The 13861-nt window shown below is 37.4% G+C and overlaps 1 pseudogene; it reads right to left on the bottom strand.

Moving 5' to 3' along the window:
• Window positions 1-1897: 1897 nt before the first annotated feature.
• The window catches only part of LOC143681428 (serine/threonine/tyrosine-interacting protein-like), a 52691-nt pseudogene continuing 40727 nt past the window's right edge, over window positions 1898-13861 (bottom strand).

Genomic DNA, 13861 nt, shown 5'->3' on the forward strand with positions numbered 1-13861 from the left:
AAGGTTAGCCTACCTATAGGAATACCTAAGAGTCACCTCTGGAGGACCTCTTTTATTGCTCAGTGTGGCCTCTCTCTCTCTAAACCCAACTCTGCAAGTGAAACCATTGCCCTCCCCTCTACGTGGGACATGACATGCAGGGGTGAAAGTCCCCCTGGCTGTGTGCGAGATGACTCCCAGGGATGAGCCTGGCTCTGGCACCATGGGATCAACAATACCATCCTGACCAACAGGGGGAAAATAAGCTGAGAGAGCTCAAATAGAGTTGAAAGTTTACTCTGGAGGCCACTCTTATGCAAGCTTCAATTAGACATTGCTGCCTATCATAACTTGCCAACCCCCAAACAAAACCATTTCTGCCAATCCTAAAGAATACCTAGGGCATTGTATAAAATTTTACAAAGTTTCCATGCACTAGGGTAACTTTCCAGAAACCTTCAGCCTCCAGATGGGTCCTGGGACCAGAAAAGTCCTGAAATGCAGAGGGGCCAGCCTCTCCAGAACATCATTCCCCTATCTCATATTATCAACATTCCCTTCCAACATGAAAAAGTTAGAATAAGTATAGCCAAATACCCCTAAATAGTAGAAGAAAGATCAAAGATGATGGTGGAGTTAAAAAGAGAAGGTAGGGTTTAAAAAACAAGTATGAGTGCTGAATTATTATATTGGTATTTCTTTCAGTCTCCTGTACCTTAGAGCAGCTAGAAGTAAAAACCTAAAATTGTGGAATTGCAACCCACATGAAACTTTGAAATATGTTCTACAAGTTATTGTTGTGCTGTGCTTTGAAATTTATTGCTTTTTTTGCATACATGTTATTTTCACAAAAAAAGAAAAAAGAGAGAAGGATAAGTATAACAGAGGAGATTAGATTTAACAAATGAATATGACTGCTGAGTCATTACATTGCTATTTCTTTTGGTCTCTAGTGTCTTGGAACAGCTAGAAGACAAAATGAAAAATCGTGGAACTGTTACCCATACCAAACTTTAAAATCTGTTCTATAACTACTTGTTAAAATGTACTTGGAAATTTATTGCTTTTTTTGTGTATATGTTATATTTCACAATATTACAAAAAAAAGGTTAAAAAAAAAGAAGTCATTCGAAACCTCTACCACTATCCTTTTGGGGGGAGAATCTGATACTATAAAGTGAAACAACCTCCTTTGTTCATTAAACTTTTTTTAAATGGAATAAACAAATAAGGGAGATAACAAAAAAGGAAACAAAAACTGGATCCTGTTAAAGTGAGGAAAATTGGCTAATGACATGATTGAAGGCTATTAATGAAGGCTCAAGAAGAGCTTAGAAAAATATAAAAGAACTAAGGTATTGAGCTGTACTAAAAGAAAGAAATGTGGCAGATTCCTGCATTATATTAATGTTTCTGTAAGAGGTGCCATTATAAAAGTTAACTGTAAAATTATTTTTTAAATGTGATATATATAACACAAAATGAATTTTTTAGCAAACTTTAGTAAATTCTTTTGTTATAAATTACCCTAATTTTATTAAAAAAATCCCTCTTGACTTGCATTTTGTTTAAAGTAATAACTTTCTATCATACACATAAATTTCAAGTATGAAAAGTACATATTGCAATAATACCTCTTTACAAGTCCAAAATTCTTGGTTTATATTAAAACTGAAAAATTAAAAAAAAACATTTTTAAAAAGGAGTAAAACCATCAACGCATCTATTGTAGAAGTCCAACAGCTTCTTAAAATGTTTCTCAACACGTTGCAGAGAAACATGTCTGGAACCAACACATAACTGAAAAGAAACTACTACTTATTATTATTATTTTTTTACCATTTTACATTAATGGTTGCCTCTAGTATTTTCTCCTTCCCAAATAGAAATTCTCGTCTTCTATAAGGTTGCTCTTGAGTCAGCCATTCTGCGCTGTCACCACTTGAACGTTTCATCATCTTCTTCATGTATTCCCTTCAAACTGCCTGTGATACCAGAATAGACAGATGATGACCTTTCACTCTGTAGTGGTGTCATCTGTATTGCTAATTTTTTCAGGCAGGTGGCTTCACAATCCTGAGGTTGATGGACGAATCCAGCATTAGGATCAATACAAACTCTTCTTACTTGAACGTAAACAAATGCATCTCTGTACTTCATTCCAGATGTTTCCATAATGTACGCAATAACAGAGGCAGCACTCCCACAGAGGCCTGCATGCTCATGGACAAGGACTTTCCTCCAGTTTGTAAGCATCCAACAATAAATTCTGTAGTCATGGGGAAAAAAACGTTTTATATTTCCAACTAGATTATCTGCAATATCCAAGGCTAAATATCTAAATAATTGCAGAAAGTTTGGTTTAATAAAGTTTGCTTCAATATTCTGTCTTATGTGTATTATATGTGCTTCCATGTTTCTATAGTACTGGTAGCCCAGAAAAGTTGGTTATTAAACTTTCTTGGTGAATCTAGCCTAAAACTCATACCTTGCTTTACACAGCAGAAGAATGTGTGCCTAAAAAGAATCCAGGTAAAATTTCCTGCATCTGTCATCTCAGAGGGTAGGTCCATTCCTTGGCATCTTCTTTGCACTGAGGGAGGGTGGGGAAACTCTAGCTTCACGTCCTCCAGGGTCCCGGTCCGCGAGCGGGTGGGTGAGGTGGGAGGGGGAATTACCCGGCTGGCCGACGTCAGAGCTGGCAGTGGCGGCTCAATGGAGAACCGATGGACCAGAGGACTGGCCGGCAGGAGGAGGGTTTACAACTAAGCCGTGCATCTAAACGATTCCGGTGCAGCGACAGCCAGGAGAGCTGGATTCCACAGCTGGTACCCGGCAGCCAGGCTACAGCCCCAACACTCTTAACTCTTAACAAAAAGATTACTCTTAAACTTGCTTTTTCACTTAAGAATAATCAAAGATATTGCTTCCAATTCAGTACATATCTTTCGCACTCAGTTTAATAGTAGCGTAGTATCTTATTGTTTAAAATATTTGACTTACATTGATGATTAGGTGGTTTTGTAATATTTTATTGTTTAAAATATTTTACTTACATTAATGATTAGGTGCCATTTCAAACAACATTACAGTAGATATTATTTTATCTCTGTCAATTTGTATGATTATTTCTATAGGAAATATTCCTAGAAGTCAATCAAAGGATACATGTAAATTTCTTTTTGATAGATACAGCCAAATTACCCTCCAACAATTTATGAAAATGTTTGTTTCCCAACACCCTCCTCAACACTGGATATTATACTTTTTTCATTTTTTTTCCCAATCTGACAGACAGAAATGGTATTATAATGCATTGGTTTAAATGGACTTGCCCTGATCGTTAATGAAGGTGTATCTTCTTAATTTTATTGGCCATTTGAATTCTTCTTTTGTGAATTGGTTATGCATATCCTTCATTTATTTATATTGGCTTTTAGTGTTGCTCAGGTTGATTTTAAAAGTTTTCTTGAGGTGTAACTAACATAGAATAAACTGTACATATTTAATTTGTATGGTTCAATAAATTTTCACTGTGTACATTCATGAAACCATCACCTCAATCAAGATAATGAACATATCCATCACCCCCAAACTTCCTCATGCTTTTTCATAATTCCTCCTTGTTCACCACTTCCCCCTAACAGGCCCTGACAACATGGATCTGCTTTCTATCATTATAGATTAGTTTGCATTTTCTAGAATTTTATAGAAATGGAATCATGTAGTGTGTAGTCCCTTTGGCTTTTTTTCATTTAGCATAATTATTTGGAGATTCAGCCATACTGGTGCTTATAAGAGTTCTTTCTACATTATAGATAGTATTTCTTTTCCTGTTATATGTAATGTAAAGATTTTCTTATATATTGGTCTGTATTTTATGATGGATTTTGTAGTCCTTTTGGAAAGAAGTTAAAATTTATTTTTACAGTAATCTCTATTAGGACTCTACTTTCTGACCTGATTATTAGGACTCATAATTACAAGGTCTTCCCCATTCTAAATGTGTAAAGACAGTCTAGAATTTCCCTAGTGCTTTTTTTACCTGAGTTATGTAGATCAATTTGGGAAAGAATTGATGCCTTTATAATGTTCAGTCTTGTCACCAAGGAACATGATATGTTTTTCCATTTACTCATGTCTTCATTTATGTCCTTCAATATTGGTTGTATGGCTTTTAAAAAAATGTAAATGTTGCTTATTCTTTTTTGAGTTTATTCATAGTAATACTAATTTGGGGGAGGTTATCGTGAATAATATTTTTCCTTATGTATTTTTTACAAGATTACAATGTACATTCTGGTCATTGCTTTGCGTTTTATAGCTATCATTAATTTTATGGCAACTCAATATAGGCAGTTCTAACTTTGAATGGTCCCAATATGCATGAATTTAATTTACCGTGATTTAGTTACATAACACCAGTTCCAACAATATTCAAATTTCAGCTACTACAGTATACTGAATGACTGCTTAGAGTGCTCAGTCCACATGTCAGAGCAGAGAGAACAGATGTGCACCATGGTCGGTGACCAGTCATGTCACTTCTTTCAAAGTCTATCTGATTGGTCCTGTGTGTCTGTTGTTCAGTTCACAAACAGACCAGAGAGCGTGGAGTGGTGTTGCCTCTTTGTTTCCCAGTGATAAACCCACATGACATTTTAGAAAACTGAATCATCGAAAGAGGGAAGTGGTCAACAAAAATGAAAGTGCAGCAAACAATGAAAAGTGATAATGCTGGAGGTGAAATTCTAATCACACATAAACAGAGTTAGCTGAAATAGAAACAGCAGACTGGGGATGTAATACTGCTGCTGTTGGAGAAACTCTAGTTATGCAGCCAGACGAACTTCGTGAAGGTGAACTTACCAAATAAACAAGGAACATGACATAAAGGATGAAGATGTCCTAGAGGAAGCGAAACTGGCAGAAGTCTTCACCTTAAAGGAACATTCAGAGATATTTCACTGCATTGAAAGCATAAAGGATAAAAAAATCAATAACCTTTTGATACACCAGTAATAGTATAAAAATGTAATTTAAAAATAAATTATTTGCCATAATAGCAACAGTAACATGAGTCCCTAGAAATAAATCTAACAAAAAATAAGACTTGAAGAAATCATGAGCTTATCACTCTAAAAATATATATACATGTATAAAATCTTTCAGTTATTTGGTTCTGTTTGCAGTTACTTGGAAGCAGCATTTCCCAAATCCTCAGGGTCACTTGCAGAAAGTCCCTTGGGGATGGAGAGGCAGGAGGCTGACTGGCCTAATATGAAGCTGGATATTTGTCCTTATCAGGGAAGGCCCCAACCACATATTGGACCTCTTCCGTAATACTTCCCAGCCAAAAAACTATGGCTCATTCAAGATGTAGAATAACATATGAAGCATCTATTGCTGAATTCTTCATAAGCAATATCCTGTAACACTTTGGGAAGCCCTGCCTGGTCCCTGAACACTCTTGGTGTATGGTTACCAAGGTTCATCTTTGGTCTTCTTTGTTCTCAAAGACATACTGCTTCCTGGGTGGAAGCAGATATGTTCCAATAATAAAGGACCGTGTTCAAGGAACTTCACGTACACTTATATATCTGCTGCCATTTGTTGTCACCTCAGCAGCAAAAAGCACAGATCTACTAAATACTCAAAGCCTTCTCAGCCCAATGCCACAACCCAGGCCAAAGACACAGATGGGTCAAGGGTCTCAGGTACAAAGAAATATAATTTAACTGTTGCTTGTTTGTTTATTGTTTGGTGCTATGTGAAGTCATATGCAGACTCTCCAACTCTCTATCTTTATTCTTGTCTTACTGGATAATTTTCTGAGAAGAGATTCTTCCCTGTCAAGGAAAGAGGAAGGAAAAAGAGAGTGATAAGGAAGAAATGTGAAGTAAAAATATATATAAAGAACAAAATATAGATCAAACTCTAGGTATCAGGAATGCGGTGGCAGTATAACTGAAAAAGCAGCCAAGAAATAAGAAAGGTAAGAAAGAGAAGATGAAAAATTAATGATGGCTAACATGAATCTACACACTGAGGTGTATAAAACATCACTTCATTTTATTTTTTAAAATCTAATTAATGTGATTTGGGTCCCAATTCCCATGACTAGGTTGGCAGAAAGTTCAATTTCAGTCATATTGGAACACCGTGTTGACCCATCATTCCATGAAGCACCCCAGGGAATTTACTATACTAACACTATGGGGTGACCCCTCTCACCTTCAGTTTGCCATGGTTGCCATTGATAATTCACATTGTCCTTGCTGGGCCTTTGAAGGACTCTTTTAATTTGGCAGATGTGAGTTTTGGTCAAAGCTTGGTGATCATACAGTCAGCCTCTCACTGATGTTCAGCCACCCTCCCTGAGCCGCCTCTGGCCACCACTGCCTGTGGAAGCTGCTGACCCCAAACTCTTCCTAGTCTTCAAAAGAAATCTTACCTCTCTTTTCCACTTTGTTTTCTTATTTCTCAAAATTATCTACTTTCCTACCTTTCTTCCTAATAAAATCACATCAATGGTTTCAGTCTTTTGGAGAACAAATGCCAGAGGCAGTTGTTGCCTAATGTAGGGCAAAGGAACATAAGTTTCAGTTCTTGGAACTGGGGGGATTGGGAAAAACACTGATCAAAAACAAAATCAAATTAGTATCTCCAATAAATTCCTTTAAATATTAAAGTAAACAAAACCTTGAATAAGCTTTGCCAGGCTCTGCACCTTACTTGGGTCACAAAGGAATCACACTGGAATGGGTGCTTGCACTTCCTAGAGTGAAGAACAGGGCAATAACGGGCGAATACTCCTAACCAAAGGCTTCTGAGACAACGCGACAACCTCAGCAAGTGAATGGCTAATCCTGAATAAATAACTAAGTGTTGCAATTGGAATCCACCAAGAACCCATTATTAACTCCTGTCTATAATACAAGTCCACAATTCAAAAATCTAGAGAGCTCTAAAAATTAAAAGCTTTTTGGTCATCACTGGGAAGCAATATCTGGCCTGACACTTTTTATAGTCTTTGTCTTTTTTCGTGTCAGTAGTTATATATGTTTTGCTGAAGAAATATTAATGTGCTTTATCATAGGGCATCAGACTCCCAGACCTATGCACCATACCACCTATTTATAAAATCTGGAAAATTCTGAATTCCAGAAGATTGATCCACAACAGTTAAAAAAAAAAAAAAAACTGCTTGTGGAATTATACTTGGTGCTTTCTGGCTTATGTACAGAGCAACTGTTGCCGGATAGACCCAAGTTACCTATTTTCAAGCTCAGGGAAATATACTCTCAGAGCAGATGTGCAGGTTATAGCTCTTGAGATTGATTAGCCCAAAGGGCCTATTCTCTCCGAAGGGCAGTCAGGGAATAATGAGTCATGCGGAGAGGTAGCATGTGACTCTCTATGTGATGTCTAAGTTTGCTGGCCACGGAAGCAATAAATCCAGGATAGCAGTAACTCCTTGCCTGCTGGCTGGACTTTATTCACACATTGAGAAATACAGGGAAAGATTAGCCTAGGTTCTATGTCCTTGTGACAGAGGTGAAGGGTAGGAAGAGTGGGGAGTGTTCAGTGACTGTTACTTGGTCCGGAGCTTACTAGAAGAAAGGGAAACCTAAATCCCAGGTCTTGCAGATCACCAAGGGAATTTGCTGGGTAGGAACTTTGTGATTATTAGATCTCGGTTTTATATGAAAGAGACCTAGTTGGGAAAAATAAAGCAGTAAAGAAAATGAAATAGGAAGACACTTCAATAGAAATGGTTTATTTCTTTAAATGAGATGACCAGAGCTAATACACTAAGAGGGTATGCTCTAGGAGATAAAGATGCAAACGAGAATCCATGAAAATCAAGAGGAGAGGTGCTGACATTTGCGGACTTCCTTGCAGATATTTCACAGTATGGAAATACATCTGGGGGTTATTTTCACAGTTTGAGGAAGCACCCATAATGTGGAGTCTTTATTGTATAAGAAAACATTAATATGCAATGGTTCAATTGCTTTGATGAGCAAGGGAGGTGAAAATAAATAAGTAAATATAGAGCATAAATTAAAGTGATGTATATGAGTTCTGGTCATCTCATTTAAAGAAATAAACCATTTCTTATTGAAGTGTATGAAACATACTTAACTTGGAGATGTTCTGCTTCTTCTGTAATTGCATTACTGTGAGCACTAAGGAGCTCACATCAGGATTTGTCTAGCTCAGAATTTTGTGTCACCATTTGAGATTTTTAATTCTATCTGTGCTGTAGAGATCCTTGCTAACAGTATGTATTAGAGTAGTAGTTTCTCCATGATGCACCTTCTCATGAAGCAAGCTGAGGAGGCTGGGTGCTTCTCACAGGCTGGTTTGCTCAGCAGATAGGGGCAGGATTTAGGCAGGAGTCCCATTTTTCTGACCCAGAAGAGGCAACAGGGGTGGGGAGGGCTCTATCCCTTCTTCCCCGCTGGAGGTCCATTGCGGGTTTCCAGCACTATCTGTACAGAGGCCCGTGACCTATATTTACTTGCTGCTAGGCTCTCATCTGACATTTCTTCCAGTTCTTTGCTAATTGTCTTACTCTCAGCTTCTAACTGTTATTCCACTTTTTCCTGGCTGCCTCCTGGGATTACCTTCTGTTCATGTTTGGTTTGATATTTATTTCTGACCTTTGGAATAACATCCGTCTTGCCTGCCTGGTTCTCACCCATGATCATTTCTGGCTAGATTCATTATCCCTACATCACCATTCCTCTCCTATATTAGCTTCCCTCTGCTTTAGCCTTCGCCATCTACGCCACGCTGTCCTACCCAGCTTCTCCTAGATTATTTACACACTTCAAGACCAGAGACTGCCAACCACATCTTTTCAATTCTTCATAATGATTATTTATATTGCTGGACACTATTAATTGCTCGTTGAATATTATTTGTTGAATCAAATATCAATCAAACCAGCTTTCAAAGCCATAATTGATTGTGGTAGTGCAATTAGTGAATCAAGGACCAGAATTTTTTATAAAATGAAGTAAAGTGTGATAGGATACAAAATGTCAGAATGCATCGCAAAACGGAGTATTGTTTTATGAAACTTTTGTCTCACACCAGTTAGGACACATGGGATAAACCTAATTTACAACATTGTAGGTCATGGTTTAAAAAGTTTGAAAGCCTGAATTACATTGGATGGTAGGATAGATGGTAAATTAGACATTTGTTGCTTCTGTCTATCTAATACCTTCTCTGGCTATTTTTTTTTTTTTTTTTTTTTGCAACAGAACCACTCCATTCCTTGCTTCTTGAATAGGGCTGACTTTACTCACCAAGGTTCATCTTTAGAGAACTCCATTCCCTAGTCATAGTGATTGGCTGAGGATGAGACATATGACACAAGGCAGTCCAATAATGTCTTTGCTGGAATCTTCCCTCCTTCCCTCCCCCCTCCTTCCTTCCTTCCTTTCTGTTTTTGCCAGAGATATCAAGAAAAACTCCTTTTTTCCCCACTAGAGCTGCTAAATTGGTAGAATGTGAGTTTAAGGCTACCGGTGGACATATTGGAGAGACTTAAAGAGAGACAGTGCCCTTGCTCCCACAGTTACCCTGGATTTTTCCATTGCTTGGGCCGATGTATTTCCTGTTTGGCTTAATAAGGTTGAATTGGAACCAAAAGAATCTTGCAAACAAAAGAATCCTGGCTCATATTCAAGAGCATGGATCAAGGAGTGACAAAAGCTGGATTTGGGCTTAACTGTGCCATACACTAAATATATATACCTTTTGAAAAACATTTAAAACTCTATAGGTCTGTTTTCTCATCCTCCAAAATAAGAGAAGTGGATTACAGCAGTTGCTCACAATCCTTATTGGTCATCAGAGTCTGCCACAGAGCTTTAAAAAGCTCAGACGCGGGCGGGCCGCGGTGGCTCAGCGGGCAAGAGTGCTTGCCTGCCGTGCCAGAGGACCCCGGTTCTATTCCCGGCCCCAGCCCATGTAAAAAACAAACAAACAAACAAAATATAATAAAACAAGAAAATGTTTAAAAATGTTTCCCTTTCTTCCTCCCTTCTTTCCTTCCCTTCCTCCCTCTCTCTTTAAAAAAAAAAAAAAAGCTCAGACGCTTGAGTTCCCTATAGATTTTCTGAATTAAAATCTATAGGGGTGGGTCCCAGGGAGTCCCTTGTCCTTTTAAAAATGACTTTAGGTGATTCTGATGCACAACCAAGATAGATAAGTGTTGGGCTGAGTCATCTATAAGGTGTTTTCTATGCCTAATACTCAGTGATCTGTAGTCCTCCGACAGCACACAACCTGAATTTTCAGCGGTCAATATAATGACAAATGTAGAATTTGGATTCACAGTGTTGACTGGCCTAATATGAATGATGCAATGTAAGTGGCAATAATGACTAATAAAGATGTGCTACCACTATTACTAATTTGCCTTATAGAAAAATAATACTAACACATCAAATTTTCTTAGCGCAGCACCCACAGGATGGTTTGCCATCATAACAAACTCTGTTTTTCTTGAGTAGGAGTTGAAGGGGAGGAGTGAGAAAGTAAAATAATAATAATGATATACAAGAAAGTTGAATGATTGAATTTGTTTTGTGTCATTCCAAATATTTTTAATATCCAGAAGTGTCACATTTTGGTTATTTCCTGGGTCAGAGCACATATGTAAATTAGAGATGTTAAAGAAGTGATAGTACAATGCCTTGGTGATTTTACTTAACTAACTTTTTCTTGCTCAAAAATGCTATCCTGTATAAAAAATTTCCATTTCTCTCAGTAATAAAAAACCCACAGAGGTGAGTCTCATTTCCCCTACAGATGTATTTGCGTCCCTTCTAATATGAGTCACAGACAATTCATTAGTCTGTTGATTATTTTTCACAAGATCACAAATTGGACTTGAAATCCTTTATCTAGGAAACTGATGCCTGGCTAAATTTTCATTGCATTCTGCCCATTTTCACCCCTTGGTGGAAAGCGTAGTGTGAGTTATGGTAGAGCTGCAGAGATGTACACACAGATTCAAAATGCACATATCCAGTGTAGTGTTTTGGGGGCTTAGTCCAGCGGGTACAGAGGGAGAAGGAATGTGTAGTATCTGTTCTAGAATGATTGGTGAAGACCTTTGGGGAACCGGGCAGGAGGCTATACCCAGACAATTGAACAGGCAGAATGGGGGAGGCAAAACAGAAGATGATTTTGCAGCTAAGGAAATAACTATTTTTGAAATGTTAAGGTGGCCTGTCAGCCTTGACAATTTTTTCCCTCAGATTCTGAGGAAACTGTGGTGAGTAATTACAGGCAGTGACTGTCATTGTCAAAGTAGTTCTGTAATTAGCAAAACACAAAATATGTTTCATTTAGAGGCACCTCAAACAGTGCCAGTGGGGCAGCCATCAGTTAGAAAAGGTTAATAAAGTTGGAATAGTCAGATGATCATGCTGAAATTGAAGATTATAGCGATGCCCACGATGGAAGAGGACTTTCTGTCATCCTTAACGTGCAGGCTTTGCTTTAAAGCCTATCTGGAGCAGCAATCTGGGAGAAGAAATGTGTCCTGAAATGAGCAGTAAAATTGAAGGGAGGACAGAGAGGAAAAGCCTAGCAAAATTCCTTTGCATTAAGCAGTCAGGTTTTAAAAAATCTTTTTTCTTTTTTTTTTTTTTTTTTTTGCTTTCTTCAGTTGATGGTATAAAACAAATACATTGAGAGGAGTCAGATTCTTTGTTTGGACTCATTATATAGCTGGAATCCATTTTGAATCATGTATAAATCTAATGAAATGGTTTGAGCAAGGCAGCTCACTTTCTAAGCATTCAGTAGTTTAATAAACACAAAGTCAAAATCTTAACTATCTCACAACAAGAAACCTTTCACCCATGAAAGCATGTGGTAAGCAAATATGTATGAATTAAGGTACTAGTTGGAGGGACATAATCTTCATCATTTATTTCATAAACAGGAAAAGCAACTGGCTGCAGCTGCCTTAAGGCATCTGGCCCAGATTTACAGGTACCCAAACTGAACTCCTGAATTCTAATAGGCACGTGGTCAGAATAACTGATTGCACAGTCTTGTTATGTGTGGTTTTTGTTTTGTTTTTTATTCTAGAAATGTCCCTCTTATTCTTGCCACCACAAAAATAGGAGCTTAAAAAAGAAACAGACTTTTAGCCTCTTAAGTAACTGCATGCGTAAAATGATTTCCAATGAAGTTTAACTTTCCTATAAAACAGGTAACAGAATCTCCATTCTGCCCTTTCGTCTTCCTTTTCTCTTGTCTCTTTTCCTTTGCATTTTATATTTAGAGTATGAAATCTTTCTAAGCAAAATGTGAGAACCATGTGAAAATTAGGCTAAAATGGACTTTTATTTAAGAGAGCATTATTCATCAGCCACAAATAGATGTGCTCTTTGAATACTAGCATCGCATCTTAGTCTGGATGTAAGAATCATTTAAAAAATCAGGTTGAAAAAGGAAAATCCCAAAGTATTAAGATTTCAATAGATTAGAATAAAGTTAAAAGTGTTTGCCCACATATGTAACTTTTCCCTTCTCATTTAATATTCACTGTATCAAGGACTAGTTTCATCCTGTGTTTGAGCCAATGATATGATCACGGCCAACATTCAATTTTATCCAGGGTAGGTCTAAGAGGAACTAGTTGAACATTACTGCTGGTAAAATGATACTTTATGGTTGTGGTTTTAAACAGAAAGTAAATAGAGTTTGAAATGTTATAGTCTGATGAGTTGACTAAACATTTAACATTTCTGGTTCAAATAGAAATGTTAATTACTTCTAAAGAAGGGAAGCGAAAAACAGTGTCCTTTATCATTATAATTTTGAGTCTAATAACTCCATGTCACAATGGACTTTTGGATACGTTCAGTTTCTGTTGAATTGACCTTCCACCCAGAAGTAGGGAAATTAGATATTTGTAAGACCCACCACCACCATCACCTGCAAACATGTTATCCACAAGTCCCAAAAAGAACCATTTTTCGTACCTCAAATATTACTAAGCATCAATCTCCCCAAGTTTCCAGACGCTTGGATAGAGGTGCTGAATAAATCAAGTTGAAGGAGACAAGTTCTCTATCATCAAAACATCCCTAATTGAGCCAAATTATACTTTTACAAATACATACATATTAACTTCTGGCATAGAGATGTGTATAAATACTAGGAGAGTCTAACTGCCTGGAAGAAACAAGAAAAAACTTCAAAGAATATTTGATGTTTGAGTTGGATAATGAGGGAATAATTAGAAGTTTCACACGCAGACAAGAGGGAAATGTTTGTTTCAGGAAAGTGATTTGTCTGTGCAAAAGCATGAAGCTATACAAGAATGTTTGCAGGAGAATTTTGGGGGAAGATGGTGAAGTACAGAGCTGCAGTGCTCTCTCCTCCTCCAAAAACAGTTGTTAAGAATGAAGTTGGAGGACTCACACTTCTTAACTTGAAAGAATATTACAAAGCTACAGTGATCAAAACAGCATGGTACTGGCATAAAGATATATTGACCAATGGAACTGAATTGAAAGTTCAGAAATAGACCCTCACATCTACGGCCAATTGATATTTGACAAGGTGGCCATGTGCCTCAACTGGGGCAGAATAGCCTCTCTCAGAAATGGTGCTGGGAAAACTGGATATCCATATGCAAAAAAATTAAAGAGGATCCCTAACTCACACCTTATAAAAAAATTAACTCCAAATGGATCAAAGACCTAAATATAAGAACTAGGACCAGAAAATTTCTATAAGAAAATGTAGGGAAGCATCTTCAAGATCTTATGGTAGGCAGTGGCTTCTTACACTATATGTCCAAAGCACAAGTAACAAAATAAAAAATAGGTAAATG

Source organism: Tamandua tetradactyla, chromosome 1 (genome assembly GCF_023851605.1).
Source record: "Tamandua tetradactyla isolate mTamTet1 chromosome 1, mTamTet1.pri, whole genome shotgun sequence".
Taxonomy (NCBI): Eukaryota; Metazoa; Chordata; class Mammalia; order Pilosa; family Myrmecophagidae; genus Tamandua; species Tamandua tetradactyla.